Genomic DNA, 21,854 nt, shown 5'->3' on the forward strand with positions numbered 1-21,854 from the left:
TCGAGTTAGAATAGTAAATTATTATGGTTTACTGTCCAGCACTTTCCCTGACTTATGTTGGATTGGAGTTAGAATAGTAAACTGTTATGGTTTACTATCCAGCACTTTCCCTGACTTATGTTGGATTGGAGTTAGAATAGTAAATTATTATGGTTTACTGTCCAGCACTTTCCCTGACTTATGTTGGATTGGAGTTAGAATAGTAAATTATTATGGTTTACTCTCCAAAACTTTCCCTGACTTATGTTGGATTGGAGTTAGAATAGTAATTTGTTATGGTTTACTGTCCAACACTTTCCCTGACTTATGTTGGATTGGAGTTAGAATAGAAAATTATTATGGTTTACTACCCAGCACTTTCCCAGAGTAATGTCATATTTGGAGTTAGAATAGTACATTAGTATTGTTTACTGTCCTGCACTTTCCCTGACTTATGTTGGATTGGAGTTAGAATAGTAAATTATTATGGTTTACTATCCAGCACTTTCCCTGACTTATGTTGGATTGGAGTTAGAATAGTAAATTATTATGGTTTACTGTCCAGCACTTTCCCTGACTTATGTTGGATTGGAGTTAGAATAGTAAATTATTATGGTTTACTATCCAGCACTTCCCTGACTTATGTTAGATTGGAGTTAGAATAGTAAATTATTATGGTTTACTATCCAGCACTTTCCCAGAGTCATGTCATATTTGGAGTTAGATTAGTAAATTATTATGGTTTACTGTCCAGCACTTTCCCTGACTTATGTTGGATTGGAGTTAGAATAGTAAATTGTTATGGTTTACTATCCAGCACTTTCCCTGACTTATGTTGGATTGGAGTTAGAATAGTAAATTATTATGGTTTACTGTCCAGCACTTTCCCTGACTTATGTTGCATAGGAGTTAGAATAGTAAATTATTATGGTTTACTGTCTAGCACTTTCCCTGACTTATGTTGGATTGGAGGTGTAAATTATTATGGTTTACTGTCCATTATATTTCTTTAAAAAATTATATTTAAAAGTTATAATAATAATAATAATATATGTAATGTTGTAATATTATTTTAAACAATAAACAATTAATAGTTTTTTAAACATATTTACATACATATGACAAGTTTCAACATTTATTAAGTAAAATAGTTATTTAGTTTTGTACAATACATTTTTATTCATACTTTCATTTGTTAATGCAAACATTTAGATTATTTGATTAAAAAATTAACAAATTATTAGTTTACAATGTACATTGCAATTTTTGCCATAAATACATTTTTTTCATACATTAATTATTATATTACATTTTAATATTATTTATTAAAATTTAATATGTTAATTAATTTACATGTAATAGCATTTTCCCAAAATATGTACATAAAATAGTGCATGTTTTTGTACATTAGAAAAGAATATTTAACAATCAGAAACATATTTTAATATACAATAATTAATTAATACATAATTATATTAAAAATGTTATTGTATATTTTACATTATTCATATGTTTTTTCACAATAATAAGAAAATTATTAGTAAAAATGAAAAAAAATGCTATTTATTAAAATTTATTTGGGAAAAATGGGTACTTAGTCCTATTTTTGTTTTTATTATGCTGCCATTTTGTTTTTGGAACTTCACTTTTTAGTCTATCGACATCGTTGTTTGGGTCATTTCAGAAAACGGAACCTCGCGGTTGGGAGCTGCTTCGTGTTGGTGAAGGTAAGTGTATTTGACATTACTTTTAACTACATTTTAAGGTATTTGAGAGCTAGTTGTAGTGTGTACGTGTCGATATGTGTAGTGATTTACTGTTTATGTGATAATTACGTGTTATTTCAGGTCGTTATTGATAACATACTTTGTTAGGTATTTCTAATGAAACTAATGTTTCTGTATTGTATTAAAGGATTATTTTAGGTATTTTCCTATGTTTTATATGCTATGTGTAGGCTTTGTGTATTTCGTATGTATTGTGGGTGGGTTTTGCTTGTATTTATTTACAGGTGTTCGTTTTGCTGAGCAGATGGATTTTCACTAGTTTTTTTTAAATACAGGTAAATGTTTAATTACATTTCTTGACTTCTCGGGATTTTGGAGCTTTATTATCGTGATTATTTTTCGGGTTTTTAATGGTTCCATTCTCCCAAGGATTGCGACGTGGGACTCTTATAAAACAATTGTATTTTTGCATTTTGTTGGGATTTTTTTTTACTATATGGATTGATTTTTGTTCTATTCCTGTGGAAACAATTGTCTTGGAATATATTCTACAGCAGCAGAACCGTAAGTTATTATTATTTTTCATTTTGGGTTGGATTGTGTTATATTGTACTATTTTGTTTAATGTCGTTTTATTATGTCTTGTAAAAATATATTATATTTATTTTTACATGACATAATTTAACTCCATTAAAAAAATATATGTTTTATTTATTATTTGCTACCTTTTTAGGTATTGCTTGTTAAAGGATGGATTTTGCTATTAGGTCTAAGTATTCTAGACCTTCGATGGTTGGGTACATTCTGGTTTTTTGCTGTAGGTATTCGTACATATTTAATGTTTGTTTACTTAGTTTAGGGCCGATTTTAGATAGAGATTGCTCTATTCTGAGTTCTTGGTAGCTTTGTTCTTTTTTATGCTTTTGATTAGTTTATGAAGTGTTCATTGTGTTCTTCCTAAAGTGGCTTGGAAGGCATTATGCCATCCTTCAACTGCGTTGTTAGTTTTTGCTTTCTGTGCTATTGTACTAGCATACACATTCCACCATGGAATTTGAAATTTAGGTTGTCTGCGGTGGCCTAAACGATGTAATCTTCCCACCTAGGTATCTTCAAAATAGTCTAAGAAGGGAGTTAATTTTTTCTCATTGGTGCGGTAGAAAGGGCTGTCAAGTAGTAAATTGTAGTAGTTAGCAACTTCTGTTGTTGGCACATATGCAAATGCAATTACCTTTTTAATCTGATAAGCAAAGTTACTGTTTGTTGAATATTCAATGCTTAAAGTAGATTTTTGTAAGTGCCTCCATATACTTTGGTTGTAGTGATAATAACAACCTTGTATTGAAGTGTGGGGATATATTTTAAGGATAGCTTCAATCATCGCAATTTCAAAGTCAATTAATATTCTTTGTGGATAGTAATTATCTGTAAATTCTTTGATAGTTGTTAAAATTTCTACGTAGGTAGCATTTGTTTTATTTGGCAGCAGAGTATAAATTAGAGGGATATTTGTTTCTTGGTATTCACCATGGATGGTGTAAAGTTGATAGAAAGGTTTGGGACATACTTTAAAAGTTCCGTCCATCATCCAGGTTTCACATGATTTTAGTTTTTGCAAATTGCTATTTGTTGCAAAAAGTAAAATTCTTTTGTCATGACTGTGGTTATCATACATTAAGAATGTATCTTCATTGTGTGTAATAGTATATTCAGGATATATTTTTATGTCTTGAAAAGTTTCTGGGGTTGGTGGAGTAGGATCAGAAGCACGTTTTGTTTTAGCTATTAATCTTTTCAAGTTGGGGATTGAAGGTAACTGTCCTGTTACATGTTCTGGCACTTTGCTTAAAACATTTTTCAAAATACTAGTGCTTGTTTCTCGTGAGCCTGTACTAGCATCTCTCAATGTCTCTAGTGCTTCTCTAACTTCGACTTCTGTTACATTGGGCGGGTGGTTATGCTCATGTACATTTACAACATTGGGTTGTTTTTTTTGGGGGGGGAAAACCTTTATTGATGATTCAAAGCACACAGCTATTTAGCCTTACATCCCTGAGGCTAGGCAGCAGTATAGGAGCGGAGAAAAGGTGTGTACAAAACAATTCAAGGAGTAATCAGGTTTAATTTTATAATATAAATATGAACCTAAGGAACAAGATAGAAACCTAAAAGGAACAAGAAGAAGGAAAAAGGGGGGGGGGGGAAGGAAAAGGTGGCAAGGCAGGACATAGGAGCGGTAAAGCACAAAGCCAGGGGGCGAGTGGGACCTTCAGCACCTTGAACAAAACATATCGAAAGGAGCATACAATTGTGGGGGGAAGGAGAAACAGGATTACGTGTAAGTGAAACATTGGGCGGAGGGAAAGGCTAGGGTGAAAGACGAACCTCCAGTGGACCCACATCAGGGGGCACACAAATATCACCTCTGTACGCATTCCACGCCCCCCAGATCCTCCCCCACATCTTGGGCTTACCCCTAGCTAGGTACACAGTTTTCTCACGGAGCATGCACCAGTCCATATTAGTTTTCCAGAGACCTACGGAAGGGGGGGTCGGGGCGCCCCATTTCTGAGCAATATCTCGCTTGGCCACCATGTTCCCTAGCGTGACCCAGCGGTTTTGTGCATTGTTGTAGTCAGTCGGACCCCACATGTTCAACAAACAGTGTTGAGCTTCCGCAGACAAATCAACACCAGTCACGTCACGCATAACCGCATGCACCCGTTCCCAATAGGAGGCAATGGCCTGGCATTCCCAAATGGTATGCATAAAGGTGGCCAGTGCTCCGCATCCTCGCCTACAAAGGCCATCCTGGGAAAGCCCCATGTGAATCAACCTGGGGCCAGTGACATAAACCCTGTGGAGTATTTTCAGCTGAACTAAGCCAGCCTGGCTGAAATCGCTACTTCCTTGGGGGAGGACACCGCACACTGCCAATCTTCATCATCCAACTCAATCCCATCACGCACCCACTGATCACGCACTTTCAACAACAGGTCCGTCCGAACATTTATTAGCTTTTTATAAGTCAGGGAAATGGCGCTGTCCGGCATATGGCCGTCCAGCACCCTATCCTCCAGCGGGGACGACTCGGGGACCTTCTCACCAACAGGCAGGGTAGACGTAAGGGCATGTCTCAACTGTGCATATCTAAAATATTCTGTGGCACCCAATTGGAATTCAGTCTGCAGAGTTTCAAAAGATTTAATTTCTCCTCTGGACATCACATCAGCCACCTTGGAAATGCCAATGAGGTCCCACCGGTCAAACCCCTTCGAGTGCCACAACCTACCCAGCAAGTCAGAGTCATAGAGGGGAGTGGCCATAGTGAGCCTACCCTTCCACCCCAGTGCCTTCGTAATGGCCCTCCATATATGTACAGCGGTCCTGGTGGGACCAGTCAATTTTCCGTCCAGTGATCTAGAGTACAACGCCCTGTAGTACATCCCGTCATTCATGAGCCAGCGATCCATGGCGTACCCCGGGCTTGCCGCCGGTCCATAAAAGCCATGATTAAGAGCAGCCAATTGGGAGGCCCAGTAGTACCGGCGGCATCAGGCAAGGCAATACCGCCGTCGTACCACGGAATAGTCAGCTTAACTACGGCTATACGCGGCCTACCCTCCCACAGAAGGGTCCGCTGTAGACCTTCAATTTCCCTGCAGTACTTAGAAGGGACGGGGTCCTGCGTATTCTGAAGCGCGTATAAGAATCTCGGCAGGGACATCATCTTGAACAATGCCGCACGGCCCAACAGGGACAGTGGCAATCTTTTCCAACCCTCCACATCGCGCCTAAGGCGCGCAAGAGGGGGTAGCAAGTTGTTGGCGTATCGTGCCCGGGCAACCATTGATATATAGATACCCAAGTACTTGAATCCCTGCTGCGAGACCTGTATTGCACAGCCCCTAGGAAGACGTGGGGTGTCTCTGCTAAGCACATAGAGGTAGGACTTGGTCCAGTTGATAACCAGGCCCGAGTACCCACCAAAAGTGCACAGCACATCAAACATCACAATCAAATACCGACACGGGGAGGTAAGGTAGAGCAGAATATCATCCGCATATAGCGATACTCGATCCTCAAAGCCAGGCGACCACTTGATCCCACAGATGTCAGGGTGTGTGCGGATCCAGGCAGCAAGCGGCTCAAGCGCCAAGGCAAAAAGGAGCGGTGATAGCGGACAACCCTGTCTAGTACCCCTGCGCAAGGCAAAGGAAGCAGACATCCGGCCATTGACCGTTACATTGGCCAACGGGGAGGCATAGAGAAGCCGGACCCAACTTATAAAGTCGGGGCCAAACCCAAACTTGGACAATACCGCCCAGAGATAGTTCCATTTGAGGGAATCAAACGCCATCGTTGCATCTAGTGATGCCAGGACAGTCGGCTCGCAAAGCTTGTGCACCCGCGCCATGACAGCGTGAAGCCTCCGAAGGTTAAGGGCGGTATTGCGGTAGGGTATAAAGCCCGACTGGTCTGGATGGACCAAGTCTGCGATCACCCCCACGAGCCGATTAGCCAGCAACTTAGCCAGGATCTTGGGTTCGGCATTCAACAGAGAGATCGGGTGATATGATCTACAAAGGTCTCTGGGCTTCCCCTCCTTATGAATGACCCCGATGGTGGCCAGGCGCTGATCCAATGGGAGTTCACCAACCTCCCGGGCCTCCAAGAACATACGCCGCAGGGGCACTGCGACGGTATCCGCTTTAATCTTGTAGAGTTCCACCGGAAGACCATTGGGAGCGGGAGCCTTGCCAGATCGCAGGGACCGTATCACAAGCGCCACTTCATCTGCCGTAATACCCCGGTCCATGTCGTCACGCTCGGTGTCCGACAGGCAAGGAAGCTCAACCCTTTCCAGAAAAGAGGCCGAGTCCGACTCAGTCAAGGTGGAGACTGAGGTGACTGAGGTGTAAACCGTCTCGAAGTAGTCGGCAAAGGCCGAGGCGATAGCACTGGGGTCAGTGACAACCACCCCGTCCTCACCCAAAATCTCAGGCACTACACGGGAGGCCAACTCCCTCCTATCCAACCAGGCAAGGAGCTTGCCCGCCTTGTCCCCCGCATCGTAGATCCTCCCTTGCTGTTCCCTGCCCATCGCCTTGGCAGCGTCAGTAGCAGTGACTGCTTTAGGGAGAGTTATTCAGAAAAGGGGGTGGTGATGAACAGAGTGTCTGAATTAAGCAGACCACTCTTATCCAGTCCAAAGATCAGGGCTTGATCCATCACCGTTTTTCAGCTCACTGCACCATCCCAGCTCAGAACTTGGCTATATGCAAATTAGTCTGACCCTGGCTCAGTGCATCATGGAAACAGGGCAGACCAAACTACCAAGCCAATTCTTATACTGGGAATGCATGTAAGTCATCATAAGAGTATAAAACACTGTGTCTAATTTTCTTATTACAGTCTAGTGGTGACAGGGCTAGTTACCTTTAATGGGAATATTACATTGTTACACTACTATAACATTACAGTTGAGTTCTGGAATCACAACACTGCCAGAGCTAGCAGACAGCTTCAAGAGTAGTCCGCTGATCAGACGGAGCGACGCTGTTGGAGACGCTGTACGGGAGAGGAGACGCTATATCGGAGAGAGGAGACGCTGCATGTCAGAGAGGAGGTGCTGCACTGTACAGGGGCATTCCTCAATCCATGCCAACACAATGGTGCCAACTGGGCTGACTGGGCCATATCATTGAGTCCCCCTCGCAGGCAACTTTTAGGCACAAAGGCATAGAGGAATCTGCTGGCCCCTAGGCCCCCCTGCCTGCAGATCCGATGAAGCCTCTGCTGGTTGATAGCGCTCGATAGCCCCGACCTGGGTTGTATGACAGAAGGCACCCAGAAAGTCATGCAGGGGATTGCAGAGTGTAGAGGCTGGTAAGAGACACAGGGGCATTGAGGTAAGCAATGGTAGGGTTCCATTGCATATTTGGTTGAGTCCCAAGTTCACGGAGAGGCCTGTTTAGGGACAGGAGTGGCGTGCAGACCAGGCAAGCATCCCTCCCCTGCCCCGCCCAGCTATCCCTCTCAGCAAGAGCAATCACTACTCTGGTTCCATGATCATCAGCCACCATGTGTCTCGTTGACCCCCGTCATCTGCACGTCTACCCTTGTGGTGCTCGTGCAGGCTAAGTTGAAGTGCACTCATTGTGTCTGCCCCCCAGCTAAGGGTGACGTCAGACAGTGCCAGTTGCAGCATCAATTAGACCCTCAGAAGGGTGAGCTGTGTGACCTGAGGACTGTGGAAGTGTGGAAGTGGTGAAAATATTGAGGGCACATAATGTTCATGCTGCTGCATCTGTAAAATAGTGATGAGCTCATAGGAAAGTAGTTAGAACCAACAATCTAAGTGCGTATATTTTCCCATGACCAGAGTAGAACTTAGGATTCCTTAAATAAGAGAAACCAGGGTGCATCTGTCCTGCAAAATGACCTAACATATCAAGGAGTCACCACTAAAACATATACAAATCAGGTTCCTCATACAGGCAAAAAAAGTAACAAGTTTTGCCAAGCATGACACGCACACACTAAGGCATACACGATTCCCTGGTCAAAGGAGGGGACCTTTGACACTAACATAATATAACACATGAGGACACACATATGGACCAAATACGCTTGGCAAAATAAGGACAGAAGAGACGTTCTATTATAACTATGGGCCATCTTCGAGAAGGCACATACCGATAATCTAATCCCGCAGTCAGCAAGTAACGCAGCTGAACCTCCCCCACCATATGCAGGAATGAAGGTGCTCTCCCCGATGCCTGCCATTCCCACATTAGGTTATACCAATCCACCAGTTGAGGAAACTGAAGGACCCCCTACCAAACGACAAACTGCTAGGTTGAGGCATGACTATCTAACAGGCCAGTATGGCCAGGCAATGCCAGCACCACCTGAGTCCAGTGCTAAGGCTCCCGAAGTCCGACCCCCATGTCTGTTATGTTCAGCCCATCAAACCCCAGTGGCACAGGGAACATGCACTTCCATTGGTCCAGGTGAACACACTCGGGTAACATGGAGATTCATATCTGTTCCAGACAGTGATACAACTAGTGGGGGTGAGGAAAGGGGTCTCAGTCTCCGGGGATCTGATGGCGATAACGAGTCTATAGAGTTGGCTCAGCTGATCAAGGGGGAACATACAGAATTGATGCCAAAAGCAGAAGAGGCACCAAAAAACAACCACACTCTATTGTCCACCCTGGGCTGATCAGAGGGAGAACCCATAATCACATAGATTGTGAACAATTAACCTACACACTTTCCTGATAGATAAGGGGTCAAGAGGGTCATGCCTAAGGAAAAGGACAGTCCCCCTATCAAAAATCGCTGCAACTTAACAAGAATTCTCGGGTACAGTGACAGGGATTCCCTTCATGGAACCTCTCGAGCTAAAGATAGGGGAGAATAGTGTGGGAGAACAGTTAATATATTTCCCCTCATCCCCAACTAACATACTAGGGCAAGACCTGATGATCTACGTAAAAATGTCAATCCAGTTTGCGGACAATGAAACAATAGCTTGCTCCCCCCCTGGATCTCAATCCCTAGAACCCAGGTCCTTAAAACACTTTTACATCGCATATACACAGGCAAGGGCAGTCCCTACAAATCAGACCCCCTTTACTGAGGCGGTCTTGAAATATATGAAAACTTTCTTTGAATTATGCAAATTTACTCGACAGTGGGCATTTCACGCACACCGCCTCTTAGTTGAGATGGCCAAAAAGACGAGGATCTTGCTAGCCGATAGGGTATGCAAGGAGGAAGAGAGTCCCCCAAGTCTAGGCGGGAAGGAGGGCGAAGGAGCATGGCTCAATGGCGGTCACAGCCAGAGCACACATGCCTCTGGGACCATCGAACTCAGACTCTGCCACCACCATGGCACCTTCCTGCACAAGGAGATGGAGCAGGCGAGGCTGCCTGGCACTATGTCGTGCATACTCCATGCCTTAAGCCCTGATGGATAGGGTACCCAAACGCATTGGCATCATAGGAAATATACAATAAATAGAAAAGTGAGAGTAGGAATAACTTTTTACTAACATTTCTCATCACACACACATTCAATGTGTATGCAAAACCATTCAACTTAATTATGGTGACGTATATCTAAAAAAGTCTCACAATAGCATATATTTCCAAATCCAGTCATTGACACTGTTTTTTTTTCTTCTGAGTTTTTTTAAAATAAACAGTTTATTTATTTTATTTTATTTAATTGCTTATATCGCGCCAGAATCGACCCATGAGGTATCTCCGCGCTTTGCTCGCATCAGTACTGAGGGAAATGTAGGCTTCGTGTGGTACCACAGGGTGGGTTATGCTTCCTGAAACAGAAAAGTTTTTAATGTTTTCCTGAAACACAAATGATTATCATTGTGTCTCAGGTTGGATGGAAGCTTGTTCCAGATGGTAGGGCCTATACAGGATAGAGCACGTCCACCTTCTCTGAGTTATCAACCTCATCAGTAACCATCCATCCATATATTCCACAAAAAAATAACAAAATTCAGGTCACTCTTGGTCTCTCCCAGAGAAATTTTTACGTCAAAATTCACATCTACAATGTTGGTTAAGCTCCTCCTCTATACTTTATAAGCCAACCAAAGACATATAATGAATGGGGACCACAGTCTTTTCCTTTAGATCTTCTGATTTAGTTCCCCATTTTAGGATGATTGATTTATCTTTTCCATCTGCGGATCTGACTTTTCCGAGAAAGGTAATGGTCGACACGTTCGGTCTTCAAGAAGTTTAAGGCCTCATCAGAACCTGAGATAAAGGGATGACCAACTAATTCTCTTGCTCTTGATATTTTTCAAATATGCCATGTTGCATGCCATGTCGCAGGATAAAGCCACCAATATCTGATTCAATCAGGTACATCAAGACTGATCCTGTAATTGTGCTATTATTGGGAACAATGAAACCCGGGGTAAAAAATCTGCTGGGGCACAAGAAGGAATGCCTTCCTGAATGCAAACTCTCTTGCTGTGTGGGTTGGGTCGAGAGACGAAAGGTCTTAGGAAATATGGCATATAAATTAAATAAAATACCACCACAAGAAAGTGTCCCAGCTGACCATGTGAGGAGGGAACCTCAGCATGAGATGGGTTGGCAACCACACGTACCCTCTGCTTAGCAACCCAACTAGGAAAATTCTCAAACTGGAGCAAACCTATAGAGACACCGCTAAGCTAGTTGTTGTGTTCATATGTTATCTCTCGTGCTTGCTTGCTTCGCGCTGGCATTCACGTGCACATACTCGCGCCTACCTCGCGAGTGTATTTCCTTTCAAATGTATCTCGTGACCTGTATTCTTTCAAATGTATATTCCTCGCTACACTGTGCTGTTTGCAATGTACCATTCCATGTCATTCAGTTAATGGAGATCAGTTACTGCTGTTGCACGGAGCCATCGGATGTGTGCCAGGGATTGCCTCCTATCTTGGAATAAACTTACTTTTTATACAATTTGTATTCCTGGATATTGATTTAACACTAGTCCAACACAAATTGAAAAAGACTGTCCACCAGGGGGCCACGTTAGCCGCAAGCATACAAATGGCTCCAGTTTTGAAGGGATCTCCACAGCAAACCACAGAGGGTTTCAACCTAGCTATAACAACAGAAGTTACGGAAGTTGGCAGCAACCAGACCTTAGTGAATGTTAATATTGCTTCAGAATGGGCAACATGGCTAATTGATGCCAGCTAAAAGCATATCACGAACATAGGTCGATAAGCTTGGACCAGTACCCACAGAATCTCCATCCAGAAAACCAAGGCTAGGGAAACCTGAATAGACCTTACACTCAGGGAAGTCAGTCAGCTACCGTGCCACCACAACCGGGATCAAGTAGTTGGACAAACGTGTGACAACACCAACAACAGGCAGGGAACCCAGCCCAACAGGGACTGGTGCCACAACTACATCAGGGAGTGGTAACTGTGTGGGGAGGAAATGCCTTCGCACAAACGCAGAACCCAAACATGTAGTAAGTTAAAAACCTCCAAAGCATACCATCCATTTCATCCACACCCCAAAGTTTGCTGCACCCAAAAAAATCAAAAAGAATGACCAAAGGAGACCGCATCAGGAATCAAGCATTTACTAGCTTTCAGCAATTCAGGGCTGCTGTATGTGTTTTGTTAACGAGGTATCCTCTTTAGATTCTGCAATTCAGGGTGCCTGAGGGAGCCTGATCCCCCTGGGCAGGGCTGGCTTACCACACACCAGGAGGAGGGCAATTTGACAAGGGGGGAAGGACGGCTACCCGACCAGTCCTTAAAAGCAGGGACCCAGGTCTCCATAGCCAAATCCAATTGGGACGGGTTCCAATTACCAAGTCGAAGGGACCCCATTCTCAGACACGCAGTCTGGGACCCAAAATCCTTCATGGCTCGTAGCCTTAATATCGCTACCCAAAAAACAGAAGCCTCCAGCCAAATGGAGGCCCCCTTCTAGTTCTAAAACAAGGGCCACAAAACAGCTTCCCGACAACCTCCAATTTCATGAAAAATAAGACAACATATCATGTGAGATCAATGGAGGCACCCAAAAATCCAACAAAAAGAAGCCCAAACTAGCCCAAAAGAAATTTCCAGAAAAAGGGTGTAGCCAAGACACCTGGTGCCATGAGGGTCAAATTGCATGCCACAGGCCAGGGACTAGAGTGGCACTTTGCAACCACAAACAACATTCAAATAAATGACTAGCCCCTTCATTACACATCATCCCGTGCACGTGTAGGCTAAAAGACACCACCTGCTCTGATAGCACCCACATGCACACACTAGGAGAGAAGGGCTGGCAATCCCCATGGAACCTTACCTGAATTGACTTTATCCTAAAATGTTCATGAGATGAACTTCAGAAAAAGTCTTTACTAGTCTGAACATCAAGTCAGTTACGGAGAGGGGAGGCTTAACAACTCATAATAAACTGAAAAGCTCTATAAATATCGCCCACTCTTTCACGTAAACCATCAAAATATAGATACCTCGACTGAGGCCATATCCTGGTGCCTTACTAAATGGACGTGAATGGAGTGTGAGAACACACCCCTTAAATAAAGCACAGGAACTCTGAAGAAAATGACTGATGACGGCAAATGCAATAATGCACTGTTTTCTTAACTAACCATTCAATGCAGCTCTTATCCAGGCGCACCAACCTTTCAGTGGCTACATCTGTCAGAGTTTTACCAACATTCACTAAAGAAGAAGATGACTCTGTTGCATCAGAACTACTGATTATTTTGGCGGATCTTAGTATAAGGACATTCTAGAGGAATTCAGACTGTTTGTTGACCACAAGTATCAGCAAGAGAGTCCATACCCTTATTCACCATGCAGACAATGCTCAAGATAATGAACAGCACTAAGCTCGGTTTTGAGGCGATCAATAAATAACAGAGAGCCATCTGCCTCAAGTTGATGCAACATCGAAATGTGTTGGACTTCATGACCATAATGGAGGGAAGGGTGTGCACCAAGGTCGGTGCGTCCTGAGGCACGTTTATCCCAGGCAACGACATGGACAACAGGATTCTAACTCTTGCCATCCAATCATTGCACTGTTTACAGAGAGACATGCGTGAGGTGCCCCTGAGCAGGAATGATACATGAACTGGTTCTCCTGGCTCCTCCGGTGCTGACATGTTTATGAAGGTCATTGTTGCCTTTTTTCATATTGCTATTGTTTTTGTGTGGTTTCCTGTATTTGGGGGGTTCCGGCTGTAAAAACTCAGTCCTCAAATTGGGTAGAATACAAGAAACTAGGGAAGTAGTAAGAGTCAAAACCGAAGAACAACAAACAATGTGACTGTCATGAAGTATGGGTTACATGGTGTAGTTGAAAATTCAACTAGAGGGGGAAATGTTAATATTGGAAAAGTCAATGTCAATGCACACAATGATACATTTATGTATAAGAACGAGATCGCATCATTATTATCAAATTTGCCTGTCATAAACTCTCCATCAACCCAAACTCAGAAATACGTGGTCAGGCAGACTCTGAGACCTAGGCCTGAGGTTACTTATTGATAAGTCACAGGTTGGGTGCAAACGCACAAACGCGCGAACAGGAAACTCAGATCAGTCCCACAGATAGGCGCAGTGACACCACAATGGTCCAGGGAGATTGGCCCCAATAAAGCACACATGACCAGTGGCTGCACGCATTCCCCAAAACATCATAAACTCAGATGCCACATGAAGTTAGGAACACACAGCTAATCAGAACATAACACACACAGTACATGCAGTGATCATGTGCCCCTCGTTTCAGATATTTAGACACGTTACTCACTGGCCCTCATTGTGTCGACACAAGGTCGAGGCCAACCTGAATTTGATATCAAGGGCCTTCTTAATGACTCTAAAGACACAACCTGCATTCTTTACCAAAAAAGGATCAGTGAAACAGTTTATGATACCCAAAGAAATGTATAAAATCTTGTTCAGATTGATTACACTTCGAGTCAGTTCTCAGACCCACTTCTGTAACTGTACTCCCGGACGCAGTGTATAATTAAACCAACTGTTCCTATTTTTCCAAACGCTTCTTGTCTTTCATTTTCTCTAGGTAGATTCATATTCGAGCAACACGTTGGATAATGTGTTGTGCACTTACTAAGTTTTGTTCCCCTCAGAAAGGTTGGTGTTGATCATGTGAGGAATAAGGTGGACTTGGGGGTGTGGATTGGACGCCGCAGCAGAATGGCGGACCCAGCGTGAGCTCCACTCCTCAGCGGGACTCGGAAGCTTTCTCGGAGCCTCTTCTTCCGCCACTTCATGACCGGAGTGGCGGACCTTGCCTGCTGAATATGCGGTGAGTCGTTTGACCGCATTTGGACTTCCCCCGTATCTCAATTTCACAGCTACAGATCACAGTAATTTTTTCCTCATTAGAGACGCGGGCGGCCGCCATTTTAGGTCACTGCGCCCGCGTCTCCTTCTCAGCTCTGCTTATACTTCCGCTACTTGTATCAACAACTCTACTGGTAACGTGGCAATCCTCTCTACCGTTAATCCTTTGACATAATGGTTGTGGGAGTGACCCATATTCAGGATTATAGCCATTAAAACACGTGCTTACACATGCTTTGACAGTCAGCTATACTTCACCCGTGAGGCATTTATTTGCTAAAATCCACACTAATTGACCTCTTATGTATTGCACATTATATGGAGTGGTGCATCCGCCGTACAGGTCATATTGTGTGGTTGGTATCTGCATTGTGCTTGACTTAGAAAACTCCCTAACTTTCTTACAGTTTGCGGCAATATTTTACCTAATGGAAATATGGGCGTCTGCCATTTTCGGTTGCTGAGCTCGTGTCAATTCATCATGTTAGGCCGCTGGATCATTGTCACGGTGTTTTCAATTACTGTGTATATTTTCTGCAGTTTTTTGGTTTGGATGGAGGATTCGGCTTTGTGCTTCCAGTAATGTAAATGTAAATGTACAGGAATTTATATAGCGCAAATCACCGAGCGGTTTCTAAGCGTTTGCTTAGGGAACCCGTCCTGGTATTCCCCTGTGAGATAACCCCGGCAGGGTATCCGCAAGGTGAAAGCCAGGCATCCCGCCGCAAGGGGCCGTTTTGGAGATTAAGCAAGCTATTGCCCAGAGTCGCAGAGTGTGAACCCGTGAATCGAGTAGGCACCGGAGCGAGAATTGTCGAGTCCATGGACATTTTAGGACTCAAGACCCCGCCGAGCCGGGAATTGAGCCCTGGTCCCGGGCTGACCTCTGCTTCCAGGTCTGCCTCCTCTAACCAGTGAGCCACACTTCTCCACCAAGTAATCAATTGACTTTGTCACGAATACCAACTTATTATATCTTGTGCACATTTTTCCTCATACGCTTGTCAAATGCAGCACCCTTTTGCACTAACAGTATTTTTCTGAGGAACTATACTTGTGCATTTTGAAGATTTCCTTTCCTTTTCTCTTCACATCCAGTTGCATTGTTATTGGATCTCTACTATTTCCTGGTTTTCTACGTCACTTATTGTGAATATTTCAATTTTACTCCAGTCTTTTGGTGAGTTCTTTATACGCTACAGTGGCTAACGATATCCCCTCTGCTAGGACGTCCGTATCTGGCATAAAACCAAAGAGACATAAAAATTATCCACCATCTCCTATTCATTCATCTCAGAATCTGGTTTTGGACTCTATTTTAGATGAAGTCTGTGGTCTTCAACCGTTTATGTCTGCAACAAATGAAAATCTAAAACAAATTGAGGAGAGATGGATTGTTATGGAAGGTAAGGTGTTAGAATTAGAACATCGTGTTACCGACCTGCAGAATGTATCTACAAAGATTCCACTACAAGAGCAGGAAATTCATAAACTGAAAATTCACACAGAGGACCTTGAAAATCGAGATCGTAGAAACAACTGACGCCTGTATGGTCTTCCGGAAAATATTGAAGGTTTGAATATGGTATTGTTTCTACAGAAATTCCTTCCAGAACTCTTGGATCTTCAATCTTCATCTACTCCCCTCAATATACAAAGAGCACATCGTCTGGGGCGTTTAAACTCTAATGCTATAAAAGCACGCTGCATCATCATGCTTTTTCTGGAGTTTACTGAACTAATGCATATTTTGAAGGCTGTGAAACTGAAACGTTGTCTTATTTGGTCTAGCCATAATATCTTCATTTCTCAGGATATCTCCAACGCAACTGACGCACGTCGCAAAAAATTCCTCACTTTGCGACCACAGATGAGACATCTTAACATTCAATATGGAATCCTCCATCCAAGTCTCTGCAAGATTACTCATGATGGTCGTTCTCGTTCTTTTGATGATCCGGAAAAGCTTAAACTTTATCTTCAAAACCTCTCATCCAATGGAATGGATACTAATATTTGACATTTATAGTTTGTTAGGATTACCACTCTGAATTCATTTTGCATGTTTATTCAAGTTTCTTAGATTATGATTTTTTTCTTATATTCCTACGGCTCTCTTTCTCTCTTCTCCCTTGTTTCTGAGGTCCGCTCCGTCTTGCGTCACTATACTCCTCCTCCTTCCATTTCTTTCCTTTTTACAGATCTGGTTGTTATGCCTTGATCTGTTTGCTTGCTTCTTCTGTCTGTTTCTTTTCTTTTCCTTCTCTCCTCTTTTTCTTTACTTTTCTGGTTTTATCCCAGTTTTAATCTTGTTCTTTGATAATTGTTGGTCTTTTAGTAATACATCATCTTTTATATTACTCCCTCTCTTATTTTTTAATACGTACTGTACTTCTGCTATGTTTTTCCTCTCTCATATTGAACAATATCTTCTCATTTTCTCCCATGTTCACTTTACAGTTTTGTGTCCCTATTTCCTCATGTCCGCCTCAATCCATCGTTATGGATAATGTGGTATTGTGGAATGTTTGTGGTCTTGGTTATCCTGTCAAGCGTCAAAAGGTATTGTCTAATTTAGCTAAACTTATTGCCCAGTTTGCTTTTTTACAGGAAACACATTGTAACAACAAAGAATCTCTTAAACTCAAGTGTCATTGGGGTCAATCAAATTGTTTTTTCACCTGCTATTGATCGTCATGGTGGAGTTGCTATATTATTTCATAAATCTACTAATGCTCAGATTTTGTCATCAGACTGTGACTCCTCAGATCTTTGGGTAATGGTTGATGTTATAATTAACAAAAACCAAATCACCTTCTTTAACATTTATGGCCCTGTAAAACCGGATCCAGAATTTTGGAAAATCTATAAAATTGAAACTGTTATCAATATCACATTGTGGTTGGTGGTGATTTTAATAACTGGTTGGACCCGTTCTCAGATAGATACTCTAATTGTATATTTAAACCAGAAAATTCCCCAAAAATCATTTCAGTCGACCATTGCCTCTCATCCTTTATTTGATACGTGGAAGACATGTAATCCAGATATTACAGAATTTACTTTCTATTCTCCTGTACATCATACTAGATCTCCTATTGATTATATTTTCATTTCCAAATCACTGTTACCTTGCCTTCAAAAATCTGAAATTGGTTCTATTTTTATTTCCGACCATGTTCCTGTTTTAACCACTATTGATCTATCCATCTCCACATGTACACAGGGTCGATGGCGCTTCAATAATTCTCTCTTAACAGATCGTACGTTTCTGTCAGAAGCCACAGCCTTTATTAAGGAATTTTTTGTCCTTAATAAATCAATAGATACATCAGTACACAATAATTGGGATGCTTTTAAAGCCTCCTTTAGAGTTTTCACTATTGCTTACTATGCAAGGAAAAAAAACTATTGAATGATAAATATAAAGAAACATTAACTCATCTCAAGACATTAGAACATAATAATTACTCTTCCAAATCCCCATCGTCTCTGCAAGAACTGATTAAAGCTAAATTCATCCTAAACAAAATAGTCACTACAGACGCTTGTAATATCCTTCTTAAGATTAAATCGAAATATCATGGAGGCCAAAACAATGCAGGGAAAATGTTAGCAAATTATTTATAAAATCAAATCAGAACGTAACGTTATCGGCCTTATTAACTCAGAATGAACCAATGCACTCCTCTCAACGGATTCTGAGATTATTAATACATTCCAATCATATTACAATCTTTTATATACGGAAAATATTAAACCATCTGAGGAAGACTTTACCTCTTTTTTCCGAGATATTCCCAAACCTAAAACCTCCCCACATCTATTTAATTAGCTTGAAGAGGATATTTCTCTTCAAGAATTGTCTAATGCTCTTAAATCCATACGAAAAGCGAAGGCTCCTGGCCCTGATGGATTTTCAGTTGAGTTATTTCTAGCTTTCTCCCCTTTTTTTGTCCCTAAAGTATTAGAACTGTTTAATTCTTTCATATCCAATTCTAAGGCCTGTGTATCTTTTTTGGAAGCCCTCATTATTGTAATCCCAAAACCAGACAAAGATCCCTCCTTTTGCAACATTTTTTGTCCTATATCACTAATCAATTATGATTGTACATTTTTTGCAAAAAATCTTAGCATCACGGCTGGAGAGAATTATTCCCATGATTATTAATCCAGATCAAGCTGGTTTTGTTAAAGGACGCCTGGCCTCTGATAATGCTTGAATGTTTTCCAATATTCTGGCTCTTAGTAAAAAATATACTTCTCCACTAGCTGCATTATATTTAGACACAGAGAAAGCCTTCGATCGTATTAACTGGAATTTCATGATTCTCACATTAAATTGGTTTGGCTTTGGCCTAAAATTTATTTCATATATTAAATTGTTATATGCAAATCCAAAAGCATATGTTTTTGTTAATGGTCTTTTTTCCCCATATTTTAACCTTCAATGAGGTACTCATCAGGGTTGCCCTTTTTCCCCATTACTTTTTTTGTTATGTTTAGAACCTTTTCTGGAGCGTATTAGAAGTAATCCTCTCATTACTGGTTTTAAAATGAAATCCCACCAAATTAAATTATCTGCCTACGCTGATGATATTCTTATTTATATGTCTAATCCTGAGTCTTCCTTGCCCCCTTTCTACAAGAGGTTTCTGCTTTCTCTAATATTTCAGGATGTAAATTAAATTACTCTAAGACCAAGCTTCTTCCCTTAAACCCTTCATGCTATAAACATATGTTTGACTCGATCAACTTTGCTTGGTGTCCTCAGAATATCTAGGTACTTGGTTCTCCTCTAACATGCGTGATACATTACTCCAAAATTTCACTGCCTTAAAACTTAAAGTTACAAATTTATTAACTCTTTGGTCTCCTTTATTTCTATCATGGTGGGGCAAGCTTGATACAATTAAAAGGATGATTGTTCCTCAGATATTGTTTTTACTATTGATGCTGCCATTTAAAATTCCTAAATAATATTTTACTCAGATTAATTCGTTATGTATTGAATTTCTTTGAAATAATAAACATGCACGTATTGCTATATCCAAACTAATTCGTCCCAAATGCGAGGGGGTTGTAAGATTCCCTGATTTCCAATTGTATCAAACTGCTTTGCGACTTCGTCAATCTTATGCTTTATCTAAAGATTATCAAGATTTACCTAAACCTGCATGGAATAAAGTTGAATGTTCATTACTAAATGATTTTTCTGTACAAGATATTGCATACATGACTAATTGTACTTTTATTTCTTAATACCCAATTCTGAAACATTCTCAATATTTGCTGCATAATCTTTTCTTTAAAACATTTGACAAGTATCAATCCTTTTTAGCCTCCTCGTTATGGTTTAGTAAATACATTAAATTTAGAAAACAAATCTTTCTACTACAAACAATGGAAAGAAAAAGGTATATTTTATGTCCATCAAATGATTATTAATAATATGGTCTTAACCTTCATTCAACTGCAAGAGTCCTTTCACCTTCCTGATTCATGTATCCAACAATATAACAGTTTAGCTCCCGTCCTCCAAGAATGTGTACTGAGCTTTCTTACTCACCCAATTCCTACTTCCTTCATACCTGATTCCCCCTTACAGCAAATTCCTTCTGATACTATACCTAGTGCTTCCTTTATATACAAACTTTTATCTATGTCAATTAATGAAGGTAGCAAATCAAGTGTTGAACTTGAATGGGAACAAGATTTATCGCAGACAATATCTGTTTTTCAGTGTGATAAGTTTTGTCAAAAACATTTCAAGACATTTAAAGCTGCTAATATCACACAATCCCTATATTTCATTTATAATAGACTTCGTATTCCTACCCTTATGTTACATAAGTTCAATCACTCTGTCTCATCATCTTGTTGGTCATGTCTTACTGATGAAGGCTCTTTATTGCACTTATTGTTTTACTGTCTGAAGGTGCATACTTTTTAGAAAGCTATATGGTCAAAATGTATCTTTATTTTTTCATGCCATGTTCCATTTAATGTGCACAATGTTTTTCTAGGTACTTTGTAACCAGATTTTGATCAAATTACTTCTAAATCTATTTTATTTGATTTATTTCTTGCTGTGCCGTTTAAAGTTATATTGACTTGCTGGAAAGACAATTCCAAAGTATCCTTCTTATTTAGGTGGAAGTTAATTTGTAATGAACATAGACTTGCTTCTGTTCCTCAATTCATATGCAGATTAAATCTGATTTATTATGGTTACCTTTTTCTACTTTTCTATCATCATCTTAATCCTTACTGTTTACTATTTTATATCTCACATTTCTTCCCTTTTCTTTCTTCTTTCTTCTTCTCTTCTTTCTTTCTCTATTTCTCTTTCTTCTTGTTCTATTTTCTCTTCCTTTTCTTTTAAAGCTACTATTCGTTTATCTTTATATTTTGTTCATTTTCATATACACACAGGTTATATTTTTTATAGAAGCAAACTAAGTTGTATACATTTTTCATATGCATTCCTGTTCTTTTATAGGTACCGTTAAAAGAATTTAAAATGATATAAATGTTCTAACATATTGTACTTCCCTTAATGTAGATGCTGTCTAATTTTTCGATTATTCCTTACTCATACTTCTTTACTTGTTTATATGCCAAAACTGATGACTGTACTTGTTTATTCCTGTGTTTTTTTATCTTCAATAAAAATTATTTAAATAAAGAGGAATAAGGTGGACCGAGACTTTGGGAAATAAGAAAGCATGGTTTTGCACATTGTACTTTATAAAGTGTTACCAGCCTAAATGAACTATCAGCCATATTCATCAATCTCCCGTTTTGCGAGGCCCTAATAGCGAATTATAGCAATTCGCTATTAAGGACTCGCAAAACGGGATTCATGTAGGATTAGCAAAAATTATTGCGATTCCTACTGATTCCTTATTTGCGATTAGCAAATTGCTAATCGCAAATTAGGAAAAACTCCCCATTCATTCCTATGGGCCAAAAGGCCCATAGGAATGAATGGGGAGTATTCCTTATTTGCGATTAGCAATTTGCTAATCGCAAATAGGATTGCGATTTGAAGGGTGCCAGGGGTGTCCAAAGGACACCCTGTAGCACCCCTCAAATGTACATTTGAACAGGTGTTGCGCACACACATGTCCAGAGGACATGTGTGTGTGCAACATGCAAAAGAAAAAAATGCACAAAAGTGCTTTTTAATCGTTTATCGCAATTTACCACGAAGTCAGATTTCGTGGTAAATTGCGACCAAATATTG

Source organism: Lissotriton vulgaris, chromosome 8, assembly GCF_964263255.1.
Source record: "Lissotriton vulgaris chromosome 8, aLisVul1.2, whole genome shotgun sequence".
NCBI classification, from domain to species: Eukaryota; Metazoa; Chordata; class Amphibia; order Caudata; family Salamandridae; genus Lissotriton; species Lissotriton vulgaris.